Here is a 16,182-nt window from a genome sequence, read left to right as displayed (position 1 = left end):
AAAGCAAGGAAAGAATGAACCAACAAAAGCAGAGATTTCTTGAAAATGAAAGTATGTCCCACAGTGTGGAGGCAGACCCAAACATAGGGGCTCAAGGGATCTGATACAGAATTTTTGGGGAGTTTAAATACCCTCTAGAGGATTTCATTTGTTACTTGATGTACGGCCTGTTTAAATGAAGCCGATGAAGTAGTTACAAAGTAATTTATTCAGCTTATGCTCTATGGGGAGGATATTTCCTGTCATAGCTGACCTGTGAATTAGCCTTATGTTCCCTGCCTCTAGACCTTATTTTCCTGCCTCATCTCCCCACAGAATATAATACACATAAATCTTTACGGGAGGTGGAGGGACCAATGGTCTTTTTTCTGTCACTATTTCATGCTGGCTTGGAGTGTAGTCCCTAGCTATTGGGGATAACAGAACTCTTACCTGGCTCTGTTTAGTGGAAGCAGGTCAGCTTCTTGATGGACAGGTTTCTTCACCTGGAACTGGCTGGAACCTTTGTTTCATGATCATTTGGAGCTTCATAGTCTATAGGCAATAGGAAATGAATTTAAGATTTAATGGGAACTTCAGGGGTTGGATACCTATGCTGTCAGGAATGTTTGTTATAGAGATTTGCAGGAGAAAAAACAAAACCTGGCTTGTTCTAGAATCTACGTGTTTCCTTAGCACAAGCAACTCCATTTTGGTTGGGTTTGGTCTGTTGGGTCATAGTGCATAAGCTTAGTCCAAAAACCAATGGCCTCCCAGAAATTTTATTTAAAAAACTCCTTTTTGGGCAGGTTCTCATCTAGGTGACAGTGTGACCAAAACTTAGGGCTTTAGTGCCATTCTCAGTTACCATAATATTGGGTTTCTAGTTTCAGCACATTATTTATAGGTTATGGTGTCTTCCTGGTTCCACACCTCTTTCTTACTTTCTTTTTTTTGAGACAGCATCTTGCTCTGTCACCAAGGCTGGGGTGCAATGGTGCAATCTTGGCTCACTACAACCTCCGCCTCCTGGGTTCCAGCAATTCTCCTGCCTCAGCCTCCCATGTAGCTTAAATTAGTTGCTCCCCACCATGCCTGGCTAATTTTTGTATTTTTAGTAGAGACAGGGTTTTTGCCATGTTGGCCAAGCTGGTCACAAACTCCTGACCTCATGTGATCCACCTGCCTTGGCCTCCCAAAGTGCTGGGATTACAGGCGTGAGCCACCTCACCCAGTCGGTTGCATATTTCTTTCAGCTCCTGTCATTCCAGTTGAAAAGAGACCATATGACATTCTAGAGATGGCTGCATGCAAGCATTTACAACCTTTGAGAGAATACAGTGCACCAGGGAGACTGTTATTATGACTGTTGGGAGGATGATACCAAGAGTTTGGAGTATGCTCCTTATCTGAGGTTTCCATAAACCAAACCTCCTAAAATCAAATAGATCAGGCCGGGTGCGGTGGTCATAAACAAACAAATAAATAAATAAATAATGTGAGAGAGATCCAAGATGGCCAATTAGGAGCAGCTCAGGATTGCAGCTCCCAGTGAAAGTGCAGAGAGTAAGTGGACATCACATTTCCAGACTGATTTTTGTTGCCCACAGACCAGGAGATTCCCAGGCGGAAGAGCCCCATGGGTCACCAGCTCGACTATTTTGGCCAGCGCGGCTGTTTTGCCAGTGTCCCAGTGCAGCAGTTCTCAGTGCAGAATATGCAGGACTGGGTGCCCTTTTAGGTGGCGTTTGGAGCTCCAGAAAGGCAGAGTTGCCCATTCAGCTGATTGAAAAGGGGACTGAAACAGGGAGCCAGGCCAGGAGATTCCCAGGCAAGAAAGCGCCACGAATCTCAACGCCGTTCAGCCAGCGTGGGTTGCTGCTCGGGAAATCACACAGATCCCGGTGCATTTTCAACAGGTGACTAGAAAACCTGGGAGAGAATCGACAGTTTAACTAAAAAAAAAAAAAAAGGCTCTGAGGCAGGGAACCAGGTGATCAGGCTAGGCTGGTCCCACCCCCACAAAAAAACAGCAATTGGAAACTCTGTGGGTTGAGAGTTCCCCAGCAAGCACAGCTGAACCAGGGAAGGTCCAGCTCTGTGGGCGAGGGGCGTCCACCGAAGGAAAACTAAGAAACAGAGATAACTTCATCACCAACAAACTGGATGTCCACTCAGAGACCCAATCCCAAAGTCAGCAACTACAAAGACGACAGGTGGCTAAATCCACAAAGATGGAAAGAAACCAGCGCAAAAAGGCTGAAAACACCCGAAATCAGAATGCCTCTCCTCCTACAAGGGACCACAACTCCTCACCAGCAAGGGAACAAGGCCTGATGGAGAATGAGTGTGATGAATTGACAGAATTGGGCTTCAGAAGGTGGATAATAAGAAACTGCTGTGAGCTAAAAGAACATGTTCTAACCCAATGCAAAGAAACTAAGAACCTTGAAAAAAGATTTGATGAAATGCTAATGAGAATAGACAATTTAGAGAGGAATATAAGTGAATTGATGGAGCTGAAAAACACAATACAAGAACTTCATGAAGTATGCGCAAGTTTTAACAGCTGAATTGACCAAGCAGAAGAAAGGATATCAGAGGTCGAAGATCAACTCAATGAAATAAAATGAGAAGACAAGTTTAGGTAAAAAGGAATGAGCAAAGTCTCCAAGAAATACGGGACTATGTGAAAAGACCTAATCTATGTTTGATAGGTATACCTGAATGTGACGAAGAGAATGAATCCAAGCTGGAAAATACTCTTCAGGATATTATCCAGGAAAACTTCCCCAACCTAGCAAGGCAGGCCAATATTCAACTCCAGGTAATACAGAGAACACCACAAAGATACTCCTCAAGAAGAGCAACCCCAAGGCACATAATCATCAGATTCACCAGGGTTGAAATGAAGGAGAAAATGCTAAGGGCAGCCAGAGAGAAAAGTCAGGTTACCCACAAAGGGAAGCCCATCAGACTCACAAAAGATTTCTCAGCAGAAACCCTACAAGCCAGAAGAGAGTGGGGGCCAGTATTCAACGTCCTTAAAGAAAAGAACTTTCGACCCAGAATTTCATATCCAGCCAAACTAAGTTTCATAAGTGAAGGAAAAATAAAATCTTTTGTGAACAAGCAAGTACTCTGAGATTTCATCACCACCAGGCCTGCCTTACAACAGCTTCTGAAAGAAGCACTACACATAGAAAGGAACAACTAGTATCAGCCAATCCAAAAACATACCAAAAGGTAAAGAGCATCAACATAATGAAGAATCTGCATCAACTAATGGGCAAAACAGCCAGATAGCATTAAATGGCAGTATTAAATTCACACATATCAATATTAACCCTAAATTTAAATGGACTAAATGCCCCAATCAAAAGACACAGAAAGGCAAATTGGATAAAAAGCCAAAACACATCGGTATGCTGTATCCAGACCCATCTCACATGCAAGGATACACAAAGGCTCAAAATAAAGGGATGGAGGAAGATTTACCAACCAAACGGAGAGCCAAAAAAGCAGGAGTTGCAATTCTCATCTCTGATATAGACCTTAAAGCAACCAAGATCAAAAGAGACAAAGAAGGACATTATGTAATCGTAAAAGGATCAATGCAACAAGAAGAGCTAACGATCCTAAATATATATGCACCCAATACAGGAGCACCCAGATACATAAGGCAATTTCTTAATGACTTACAAAGAGACTTAGACTCCCACACAATAATAGCGGGAGACTTTAACAGCCCATTGTTAATATTAGACAGATCAACGAGACAGAAAATTAACAAGGATATCCAGGACTTGAACTCAGACTTGGACCAAGCAAATCTAATAGACATTTACAGAACTCTCCACCCCAAATCCATAGAATATACATTCTTCTCAGTACCACATCACACCTACTCTATAAGTGACCACATAATTGGGAGTAAATCACTCCTCAGCAAATGCATACCATTTCACAGGTTTAAATGAAATATTGGTTGGCTGCTTGTTTGTTATCTTCCTCCCTTATTCCTTCCTGTCTCCATTGTCAAGCAGAATAATTGGCATAAAAGAGGTTTTCAATACCCATTTTTAGACTGCATTCCAGCCTGGGCAATAAAGCAAGATTCCCATTCTCTCTCCCTCTTTCTCTTCCTCATTCTTTCTCTCTTTCTTTCTTTTCTTTCTTTCTCTTTTTTCTTTTCTTCCTTTTTTCCTTTAAAAAAATAATGTAAGTAAACTCCATGGTCTGAGTAAAATCACTCACGACAATCCATCAGTTATCAGTGTTATGCACCTATTTGGAATGACAACTGGTATTCAAGAGGCTATAAGTCTAATGTTAATTAAGCATGGACTCATGGAGAACCAGGATAGACACCTTGTTCCTGAATCCTTACAGCTTTTACTATTAAAAGTTCTGGGTCGGGCACAGTGGCTCATGCCTGTAATCCCAGCACTTTGGGAGGCTGAGGCGGGCAGATCACCTGAGGTCTGGAGTTCAAGACAAGCCTGATCAACATGAATAAACCCCATCTCTACTAAAAATACAAAGTTAGCCAGGCATGGTGGCGCATGCCTGTAATCTCAGCTACTCAGGAGGCTGAGGCAGGAGATCGCAGAGGCTGTGGTGAGCCGAGATCATGCCATTGCACTCCAGCCTGGGCAACAAGAGCAAAACAAAAAGTGTTGCATTCCATGACTCACCATGGAAAAGATAAAATGAACCAAACTGAATACATTGGTAGAGTGACCTTTTTTTTTTTTTTTTTTTTTTTTTTTTTAATAAGAGTGAAATAGAATTTCACTCTTGTTGTCCGGGCTGGAGTACAATGGCACAATCTTGGCTCACTGCAACCTCTGCTTCCCGGGTTCAAGTGATTCTTCTGCCTCAGCCTCCTGAGTAGCTGGAGTTACAGGCCACCACACCTAGCTAATTTTTGTATTTTTAGTAGAGATGGGGTTTCACCATGTTGGCCAGGCTGGTCTTGAACTCCTGACCTCAGGTGATCCAACTGCCTCAACCTCCTGAAGTGTTTGAAACAGGGAGGCGGAGGTTGCCGTGAACTGAGATCATGCTACTGCACTCCAGCCAGGGTGACAGAGCAAGACTCCGTCTCAAAATAAATAAATAAAATAAATAATAAAAACAGGATCACCACGCTAGTTTTAATTCTTTCTGTTTACTCTTTATTGGATTTAACAGAAATAAGAAAGAAAGTAGAATGAATTGCTAAACCTCAGAAAAAAAGTTTTTTACCACAAGAAATATTAGTTCTTATAAGTTTCCTATAAACTTAAGGAAAAAGGGATTTTGATAATACTAATTATTATAAATAAGTGATTCAATTTTAAACTATCAATTCACCCCCTGCTGTAAAAGATGCTCATACTTCCACCTCTTGATTTAATTATATTTACATGCTCATAAAATCAGTGTGCAGGTTAAACAGCTGATTAGATATAGTGCAAGAGAGAATTCATGAACAGACGATAGATCTGAAGAAATTACCTAGAATGTAGCACAGAATCTAAAAATCTAGAGAATATGAGAAAAGACATGAAACAGAATGAGAAGGTCTGACACACATAATATCCAATGGGGGTTCCTGAAAGAAAGATAAAACTTAAGAAGGGTCCTGTTATGGACTAAATTTTTGTATCTCCCAATTCATATGTTGAAATCCTAACTCGAAAGGTGATAGTATTAGCCTAAAGTCTTCAGTAACCTGTTAAGCTACTAGAACCTACTGCATGCTTTCTGGGGTGTGATTGTGAGGACCTATGCAACAGCCTCTGTCCAACTGGGCGTTTGAGCCTCTTGGTTTCTAGGCAATTTCTCTATATAATTTTATTCTGTGTATTGTTATGTTAATGAATTCAAGGGGTCTTTTATATTTTTAAAAATATGTAGTGTTTCACCCTGCATTTTATTGCTTTAGAAAGAAAATAGACTAATGGCATGTACTATTTTAAAGATTACTCTTTAAAAAAACAAAACAAAACAAAGCCCTCTTGTGTTCTGAGGAGGGGGATGTCTCTTTAAAAACAAATTTTCTCAAGAGAACCCTTGTTCTACATAAGTAGATGGCCACTCTCAGAAGCCAAGAGAGCAACTGTTTCAGGTTCTTTCAATTTTCTTTCCAGTCTCAACAGTCAGTGCATGGAGCTGTCCAAGGTTTTTATTTCTTGCCCTTCCTGTTCCTGATCCCTTTAATCATCACACAAACAGGCGGCAGAGAGAATAGTAATAAAGAACACCAACTCTGAAGTCAAACGAACTGGGTTAGAGTCCCAGAGCCAGCATTCGACAGCTGTGTGACCTTGAGCAAATCCTATAACCTTTCTGGGCTTCAGTTTCTTCATCTATCAAAACAAGGATGACAGTAACAGTACCTAACTCATAGATTATTGTGAGGATTTAATCAGTTACTCTTTGTAAAAGTGTTTATTACAATGCCTGGCAAATAGCAAAAAAGGAATTTTGGAGTTCCCTAATTTCTACCGTAAAAGAACTTTATACATGGGTTATTTTGCTACGCAACACTTTTGCTCTTGTAAGTATTGCTCTGGCAATCAATACAGGATGGACAGCTGGAGGAAGCAGAAAAAAAGCTCACAAAACTATGCCTTAGGGTGTCTAGTCCTGGCTCTGCCATTAATCAGCGGTGTGACCCTTGCCAAGTTAACTGACTCCTCTGAACTCGGTTTTTTTTTTTCTTCCCTCTGTAAAAGGAAGGGCTTGAACTTCAGTAAATAACCTTTATGTTTTAGTATTTTCTGACTCCCATTTCCAACTCTGCATTCAATCTAGTGACGGCATTTCTAGTGTGTACACTAGAAAAATAAGCTTTAGCATCTGAGGATCATAGCTAAGAGTATCTCCGTAGTAGGAGATTAGGGAGCCACTGACAAAGTGGCACCAAAAGAACCTGATGTATGCCAGGAATCCAGGCATGAGCACTTCTTTCTGCAGAACCTAAACCCTGCTCTACTCACCCAGAGGAGCTGTGACCGTGGTTTCCTGGAAACTCCTTTTCTGTTGGGAGGATTACTGGGTCACAGACTTCCAAGGACATGGAAACCCTTGCTGGAGCGCTGGAACGGCTCAGCACGAGGCGTACGTTGGGGCGAGCTGTGTCAGTCCGCTTTTGCCGTTTGGCCGCTCCCATCCAGGCTCTAGAAGGGGTCCTCTTTGCGTCAGGCCCACCCGTCTCCCGGAGCCACTGCACTGGGTGTCCCTGCGCCTTGCGTCCCCTCTCTCTCGCCCCTCCCTCCTGGCTGCCATAGAAAACCAACCTACGAGGTCCAGGCCGGCGTCCGAGTGCACTACCGGCCTCCTGTCCCTCCTTCCCCGGGCCAGCCCCCTGCTCCGGATTGGTCCTTCGGGAAACGTTGCAGGGCGTCTCCGTCCCCGCTGCGGAGCAGGGGCCAAAGCCAAGCCGGAGGGCGGGGTTTGCCCTGGGCCGCTGTCGGTCAGGTCCGCCGCCCCTGACAGCTCTGGAAGCCTCAGGCGCGACAGGGGTGCCCTCACCTCGGGACATCCACTCACCGACCGCGCCTGCTCCAGCGGAAACCGCTGCGTTCGCCTGGCCCGGCGCCGCGCAGCAAAGCCCGAGAGCTGGCCTCTACTCGAAGGTAAGCGAGGGGCCGCGCGGCTTGCCGCCAGCACCCCACCCCGCCACCCTTCCTCTGCTAGGCTGCAGACCTGGGTGGCTGGAGAGGAGGCGACTCTCCTCCCCGCGACCCAAAGCAGAAAGGGAGTCCTGCCGCGGGGTGCCTGCGAAGTGGGGTCAGGAGAAGGTTAGTTGCTTTCTGGGGCGCTTCCCACACCCCCCTCCTGCCACCGGCTCAGGCCGATCCGCTCTAGAGGCGAGGGCTTTAGAGCCAGGGCGAGGGCGTGATCGCGCGCGTGTGCCCGTGTTATGTGCGGCGCCCGTGTCTATGTGTGCGCGTGTGTGCACCCGTGTCCCTGTATGGTGTGGACACTCCTGTCTGCGTGCACGTCCACATGTGAGCCAAAGAGGGCAGCTTAGCGCCTCATGGTGCACACAGCGGGTGCGCTGGATCAAAGCCCCAAGACACCAGCCCAAATCTAGATAGCTTGTTACAAGGGTAGAGGACCTGCGTGACCTTCCCACGCGCGCCGGCCGGTGCTGGCGATGGAGGGAACTGACATCTAACGCCGGTGGCCCAGGGGACAAAACGGCACATTGCACCCCACGCCGCGACTCTCCCCACCGAAAAGTGCTTCTTTTGGAAGACCCCATGAAAGCAGGGAGAGCCTCTTTTCTTCTTCCTGGATATCCCTCCAGGAATATTAGAAGCTCCAGGACTTCTTGATACGGCCAGGAAGAGATCGCAACTGGGTCTTTAAAATATCGATTCCTACCAGCTTCTGCGTGCCTGACACATCTGGGCAGATGGAGAGGTCAAGGCAATAAAGGTGCTTTTATCTCTAATAAGGGCAGCGAAGATTCTGCTATCGGCACTTTTTTCCTTTCCGTTTTCCCCCCCTCCTTCCCTCCCTTTCCCTGTTCTCCCTCCCTCCTTTCCTCCTCCTCTCCCCATCTTTTCTCCCCCTCCCCCCTTTCTCCCTTTCTGTCTCTCTCTTTCCCCCTTCCCTCCCCTGTTTTCGTCCTGAGTATAGTAGACAAGAGGGCTCTCTGTCTACCCACCCTCCCCCACCCCATTCCTCATCCCTTTTCAAAATAAGAGCGAATGAATCACATTCTAAGCTCTCACCCGTGCAGTTCAGACAAGTTTGGAAATTACACAAATCGCGTTTGCAATCGAGGCCGCGGAATCCAAAAGGAAAACAAAACCAGACCAAAAAAATGGATTCCAAGTCAAGATTTCAAATAGGAATCTAAGGTGAATATTTGTTTATGGCAATAAGATTTTTTTAATGTTTGAAAAATATGTATCACACAGGCCGGCATCATCAGTATTCAATGTGATTTACAGAACCACTTCAAAAGATGGTTTCTGTTAGTGTTGCAACAGGACTTCTAATTCTGGTTGTCATGGTTACTGAAGAAGTCGCCCTACACTATTAAGAAACTGGCTAGAACCAGGAACTGTTCTTGAGAGAACTTTCTCATGTACCCTCGTGTCACTATGGTAAAATTGAGTTTACGAAAATGTACTTACTTATTCCCTTAAAGTACTAAAATCCAAGGCATGCTGTTGTTTTTTTATTTTATATTTTCAGAGTTTGCAGTCTGTGCAACACAGTCTCCTTCTCAGACAAATGAGAGTAAACACTGCCCTCCAGCACGTTAAATGGCCCCAAATAGTCATGCCGCCCAGCTCTCTTCCCACAGCTCACTGCACGAACAGAGGACAGAGGAGGGTGTTAGATGTTCCAGGAATCCTGGCCTGAGCCCAGATGGCCCTCTCCATTTAGCATTTAAATTTGAAATCCTAATTAGCTTCCTAATTAGGATATGGGGAATGTGGGTGGGGGTCTTGGGAGAGGCTAGTGGGGAAAAAGCTGAGTCCAACTCCCCATGGACTGGTGTTTGGTGTGGGATTGAATTTGCCTAGTAAACCCTCATGGGTTTATTTTTGGCTGGACCACTGTTAAGTGGTAAGCCTGGAAAAATCTCCAGAGAAGCCTCCTTCTGTGTTAGGAAAAAATATGGATTGGCTATTTGGTTTGAGGTGTGTGCTTTTTTTCTACCTACGTTTAAAATAAAGACAGGTTTATATGAAATCTAAATTCCCCAGTAAAAAACTACCGTTAGGTCATACAGCCCTTTATATTCTTGGTTCAACCCTAGATTTTTAGTTGAGAAGGCTTAATTTGGGGCAAGTAGTGGTACCATTTCAAATACTTTTATCAGCAAATGTTGGTTTCGTTAAAGAATCGTAATTCATTACATATCCACAATTTCTGAGCTTCGAATTCTAACATTGATAGCATTGGACAGTTTGAAGCCCTTGCACTTACAGTTTTGTTTTCCTTTCCTTTTGTTTTCAGAGACTGGGTCTCACTATGTTGCCCAGGCATATCTCAAACTCCTGGGAGTAAGGGATCTTCCCGCCTCAGCCTCCTGAGGAGCCGGGACTACATGCGCTTGCCAGACTTATTATATATTAAAAAAAAAAAAAAAGAAAAGCAAAGATTTTTGTCTTAGTAGGTTAATGTTTTTAGTCTCATTTATAGTTCCATTTTGAGAAACATAAAAATTAAAATATAACCTTAAATCCAACTTTATTCTTTGAATCCAATCACTGTATGTCTCTAGGGTTTCAAGAACTTTAATTCATGGTTGATTTTCTTTTACTTGCTGAAAGAACAAACTGTTCATAAACTTGGTTTCATTCTGTATTTTGTCATTTCTTATTGTCATTCTAGAAAAAGGTCTCTAGAATTGAAGTTTTAATTTTCAGGAGAAGAAGAAAATATTCAAATTGCTTATGAAGATAGTAGTCTACAACTTGAATTAACCACAACATGGTTCTTAAATTACTTTCTCTCAAGAACTTCAAGGTTAGCTTAGCCATTATTATACAGCATCCTGAGGAATAGTAGCCAGTTTTACAGATGGACAAGTTGTGTTCAAAAGCCAAGTGATGGCTTGGCGCTATTGCTCAGGCCTGGTTACCTAATACTTTGGGAGGCTGAGGCAGAAGGACTGCTTGAGCTCCAGAGTTCGAGACCAACCTGGGCAACATAGTGAGACTCTGTCTCTATGTGAGACTCAGTCTCTTTAAAAAAATTTTAAGGCCGGGCGCGGTGGCTCAAGCCTGTAATCCCAGCACTTTGGGAGGCCGAGGCGGGTGGATCACGAGGTCAAGAGATCAAGACCATCCTGGTCAACATGGTGAAACCCCGTCTCTACTAAAACTACAAAAAATTAGCTGGGCATGGTGGCGCGTGCCTGTAGTCCCAGCTACTCAGGAGGCTGAGGCAGGAGAATTGCCTGAACCCAGGATGTGGAGGTTGCGGTGAGCCGAGATCGCGCCATTGCACTCCAGCCTGGGTAACAAGAGTGAAACTCCGTCTCAAAAAAAAAAAAAAAATTTTTTTTTAAATTAGCTGAGTGTGGTGGTACATGCCTATAGCTCCAGCTACTGGGTAGGCTGAGGTAGCAGGATCACTTGAGCCTGGGCGGTTCAAGCCTGCAGTGAGCTGTGATTATGCCACTATGTTCCATCATGGGAGACAGACAAGACTCTGACTCAAAAGAAAAAAAAAAAAAGTGATTTCAGCTAACCACTTGGAAAATCGAGACAAAAATCAAACCATGTTCAAATAAGGCAAACGCTGAGCTGTGACAAATCTGGCTGTTTCTGTACCTCACTTTCATTTTCTGTGCATCACTTTTCTTTTTCTGTCCATAAATCTTCTTCCACCATGTGTCCGCACTAGAGTCTCTGAGCCTACTCTGGCTTGGGAGGCTGCCCAATTCATGAATAATTATTTGCTCAGTTAAACTCAGTTAAACTTAATTTGGCCAAGGTTTTTCTTTTAACAATAGTCATACAGTATATTAATCTATGGTGTTTCTTTATTGAACTATGTGACATTACCAGATCTAGTCTCAACTTTCCATAAAAAATCCCTCCTTTGGCTGGTCACAGAGGCTCACACCTGTAATCTCAGCTCTTTGGGAGCCCAAGGCATGCAGATCACCTGAGGTCAGGAGTTTGAGACCAGCCTGACCAACATGGAGAAACCCTGTCTCTACTAAAAATACAAAATTAGCCAGGCTTGGTGATGCATGCCTGTAATCCCAGCTACTTGGGAGGCTAAGGCAGGAGAATCCCTTGAATCCAGGAGGTGGAGGTTGCAGTGAGCCAAGATTGCGCCATTGCACTCTAGCCTGGGCAACAAGAGTGAAACTCTGTCTCAAAAAAAAAAAAAAAAAAAAAAAAATTAGCCTTCTGTGGCTGTTCTGAATGACTCATGTGTGACAGTTTTGCTCATACTTCTTGTAGAAGGTATGAAAATATTTGCAGTCCCAAGGTTTAGAGATGAGAGCAGGTGTACCAATCTACAGCTTGAAATTGAAGCAGATCCGTCTATACGTATGTGTTATAGAACACAAGACTAAATATACCATCTTAAGCATATCCACACATGGCCAGGTGCGGTGGCTCACACTTGTAACCCCAGCAGTTTGGAAGGCCGAGGCAGGTGGATCGCCTGAGGTCAAGAGTTTGAGACCAGCCTGGACAACATGGTGAAACCCCATCTCTACTACAAATACAAAAAGTTAGCCGGGCATGGTGGCAGATGCCTGTAATCCCAGCTACTTGGGAAGCTGAGGCAGGAGAATCGCTTGAACTCAGGAAGCGGAGGTTGCAGTGAGCCAAGAACACACCACTGCACTCCAGCCTGGGTGACAAAGCAAGACTGTCTCAAAAAAAAAAAAAAAAAAAAGCATATCTACATGCAAAAAAAGAAGCAGTTGAGATTTTATTTATTTAGTTAGTTATTTAGTTAGTTTTTGAGACAGGGCCATACTCTGTTGCCCAGGCTGGAGAGCAGTGGCACATTCATGGCCCACTGCAGCCTCTACTTCCCAGGTTCAGGTGATCCTACTATCTCAGCCTCCCTAGTACCTGGGACAACAAGCACATGCCACTATGCCTGGCTAATTTTTTATATTATTTGTAGGAATGGAGTTGCTTTATGTTGCCCAGGCTGGTCTCTAACTCTTTGAGCCAAGCAGTCCTCCTGCCTCTGCTTCCCAGAGTGTTGGGATTACAGGCAGGAGCCTCTGTGCCCAGCCTAGCAGTTGAGATTTTAATTGATGTTAATTACATTTATTTAGGGGAGAGTTTATATCTTTATGATTATTAAACATGCTGTGTTTTTCCAGTCATCAGATTTTCATTGATGTTCCTTAGTAAGCTTTCATAATTGTGTCTATTTATGTCTTAGTTTCTTTTAAAAAATTTCCTTTGATAACTTTTTTTTAATAATAGAAATGGGGTTTCGTCATCTTGCACAGGCTGGTCTCAAACTCTTGGGCTCAAGTGATCTGTTCACCTTGGTCTCCAAAACTGCTGGGACTATAGGCATGAGCCACTGTTCCCAGCCTTATTTATTCTTAGATACTTTATGAATATTATTGCTACTTATGTAAATGGGACATGTTTTAGTACTACATTTTCTTATTACCAGATTTTTATTAGTGAAGACAAGTGTTATGGAATTTGCACATTAATCTGGTCTCCAGCAGTACTTGTTGAACTCACTGATTAGTTGTAGTAGTTTATGAGCAGTTTACAAATCTCCTGTGTTTCCTATGTTCAAAATCTTAGTCTGAAAATAAGAACAATATTATTTATTTACTTTCAATATTTAGTTCTTGTCTTCTTTGATTGGCTAGAGGCTCCAATAAATGTTGAATAGAAGCAGTGTTAGCAGGCATTCTAGATTTCTTCCTGACTTTATAAAGAAGGTATTTAATTTTGCACAATTTATTTTGGGGGATTTTTGTTTTGTTTCAGATGGAATCTTGCTCTGTTATCCAAGCTAGAGTTCAATGTCATGATCATAGCTCACTGCAGCCTCAAACTCCTGGCTTCAAGCCATCTTCCTGCCTTGGCCTCCCAAAGTGCTGGGCTTATAGGTGTGAGTCACTGTGCCTAGCCAATATTTCACTATTTTAAAAGGTGTTTGCAGTCAGTCATGGTAGCTTCCACCTATAATGCCAGCACTGAGAGAGACTGAGATGGGAGGACTGGTTGAACTCAGGAGTTCAAAGCCAGCCTGGGCAACACAGCAAGACCCCATCTCTAAAAAATTTAAAAAAAAATTAGCAAGGCGAGGTGATGCATACCTGGAGTTCTAGCTACTTGGCTGAGGCAGGAGGATTGCTTGAGCCCAGGAGTTTGAAGTTACAATGAGCTATGATTGTGCTAACGCACTCCAACTTGGGGGACAGAGTGAGACCTTGTCAATATTTTTTTTAATTAAATGAATGAATAAATAAATAAAAAGGCATTTGCTATATAGGTTTTGACAGACAGCCTTAACTGGGTTGAACAAGTTCCCTTCTATACCTAGTTTGCTAATATTTTTATTAATAAGAAGTATACCATTTTATTGAATCTTTTTTGCATCTACTCAGATGACCTTTTGTTTTTATCCTTTAAACAATTCATATATTGAATTAAACTAACACACTTTCCTTCTATTTTTTTTTTTTTTTTTTTTTTGAGACGGAGTCTTGTTCTGTCATCCAGGCTGGAGTGCAGTGGTGCAATCTTGGCTCACTGCAACATCCACCTGGGTTTAAGCAATTCCCTGCCTCAGCCTCCCAAGTAACTTGGATTACAGGCACCTGCCACCACACCCAGCTAATTTTTGTATTTTGGGTAGAGATGGGGTTTCATGATCATGGCCAGGCTGGTCTTGAACTCCTGACCTTGTGATCCACCCACCTTGGTCTCCCAAAGTGCTGGGATTACAGGTGTGAGCCACCGCATCCGGCCACCTTCCTTCTATTATTAAGCCACATCCTTGGAAGAAATTCTACTTGGTCATACTTATTTCTGAGATGGAGTGTCATTCTGTTGACCAGGCTGGAGTACAGCGGCACTATCTCCGCTCACTGCAATCTCCACCTTCCAGGTTCAAGTGATTATCCTGCCTCAGCCTCCTGAGAATCTGGGACTATAGGCACGCACCACCACACCTGGCTAATGTGCTAATATTTGTATTTTTAGTAAAGATGGGGTTTCACCATGTTGGCCAGGATGGTCTCCATCCCTTGAGCTTAACTTTCCACAGGTGTTCTCTTTCAAGATGACCAGAATTGTGGTTCTAACTTAAGATAGGGCTTGTTTCTTCTACGGTGTATACACACACACACACACACACACACACACACGCACACACACAAAATATAAACCAAGTATTGTTATGTGTTTTTATGTATTTGTAGCTTATTGAGATATTTGGACTCATTTAACAATAATGATACTAATCATGAACCATTTTGGACTTTAGCTGTATAGGTTGCAATCCAGTCGCATAGGATTATATAGAGTTCCATCAGGTCAATTTGGGTACTTACAATGGGGATAACAAGTCAATTTCAAAGTTGAGAATAAAGAGTGATGTAGGCCAGGGGTGGTGGCTCACACCTGTAATCTCAGCACTGAGATGGGCGGATCACCTGAGGTCAGGAGTTTGAGACCAACATGGTGAAACCCCATCTCTACTAAAAACACATAAATTAGCTGGGCATAATGGCAGGCGCCTGTAATCCCAGCTACTCGGTAGACTGAAGCAGGAGAATCTCTTGAACCTGGGAGGCAGAGGTTGCAGTGAGCTGAGATCCTGCCACTGCACTCCAGCCTGGGTGACAAGAACAAAACTCCATCTCAAAAAATATGTATATGTCATTTATGTATTTAATATCATTGATAGTTCCAATGGCTTTTGTTTTTTGAGACAGAGCCTCACTCTGCGGCCCAGGCTGGAGTGCAATTGTTCAATCTCAATTCACTACAACTTCTGCCTCCCAGAGGGTTCAAGTGATTCTCCTGCCTCAGCCTCCCAAGTAGGATTACAGGCATGCACCACCATGCTGGGCCAATTTTTGTATTTTTAGTAGAGACAGGGTTTCAACATGTTGGCCAGGCTGGTCTTGAATTCCTGATCTCAAGTGATTTCCCCATCTCGGCTTCCCTAAATTCTGGGATTACAGGCATGAGCCACCACACCCAGTTCGATAGTTCCAATGGTTAATTCAAAAAACAAGGCACAGGCTGGGCACCGTGGCTCAAGCCTGTAATCCCAGCACTTTGGGAGGCCGAGGTGGGTTGATCACCTGAGGTCAGGAATTCAAGACCAGCCTGGCTAACTTGGTGAAACCCCCTCTCTACTAAAAAATTCAAAAAAATTAGTTGGGCATGGTGGTGGGCACCTGTAATCCCAGCAACTCAGGAGGCTGAGGAAGGAGAACCGCTCGAATCCAGGATAAGCCAAGATGGTGCCACTGCACTCCAGCCTGGGCAACAGCGAGAGACTCCATCTCAAAAAAAAAAAAGTAAGGTGCAGCTGAGTGTGGTGGCTCACGCCTGTAATCCCAGCACTTTGGGAGGTTGAGGCTGGTGGATCACTTGAGCCCAGGAGTTTAAGACCAACCTGGGCAACATGGCAAAACCAAATATACAAAAATTAGCAGGGTGAGGTGGTACTCGCCTGTAGTCCCAGCTACTTGGGAGACTGAGGTGGGAGGCT

The 16,182-nt window shown here is 43.7% G+C and overlaps 1 protein-coding gene across 1 annotated transcript in view; it reads left to right on the top strand.

Annotated features, from left to right (window-relative positions):
* The first annotated feature begins 7,420 nt into the window (after positions 1 to 7,420).
* The window catches only part of NIM1K (NIM1 serine/threonine protein kinase), a 76,769-nt gene continuing 68,007 nt past the window's right edge, over positions 7,421 to 16,182 (top strand). The window contains exon 1 of the mRNA XM_032281459.1: positions 7,421 to 7,607. The gene's annotated coding sequence lies outside the window, so the exon portion shown is untranslated. The remainder of the gene's footprint in view (positions 7,608 to 16,182) is intronic.

The sequence above is a fragment of the Sapajus apella genome, unplaced genomic scaffold, assembly GCF_009761245.1.
Source record: "Sapajus apella isolate SASKATOON/1434 unplaced genomic scaffold, GSC_monkey_1.0 scaffold1, whole genome shotgun sequence".
Classification (NCBI taxonomy): Eukaryota; Metazoa; Chordata; class Mammalia; order Primates; family Cebidae; genus Sapajus; species Sapajus apella.
The sequence above is the reverse complement of the archived record's forward strand: the minus strand, read 5'-3'. Positions and strand labels throughout refer to the sequence as shown.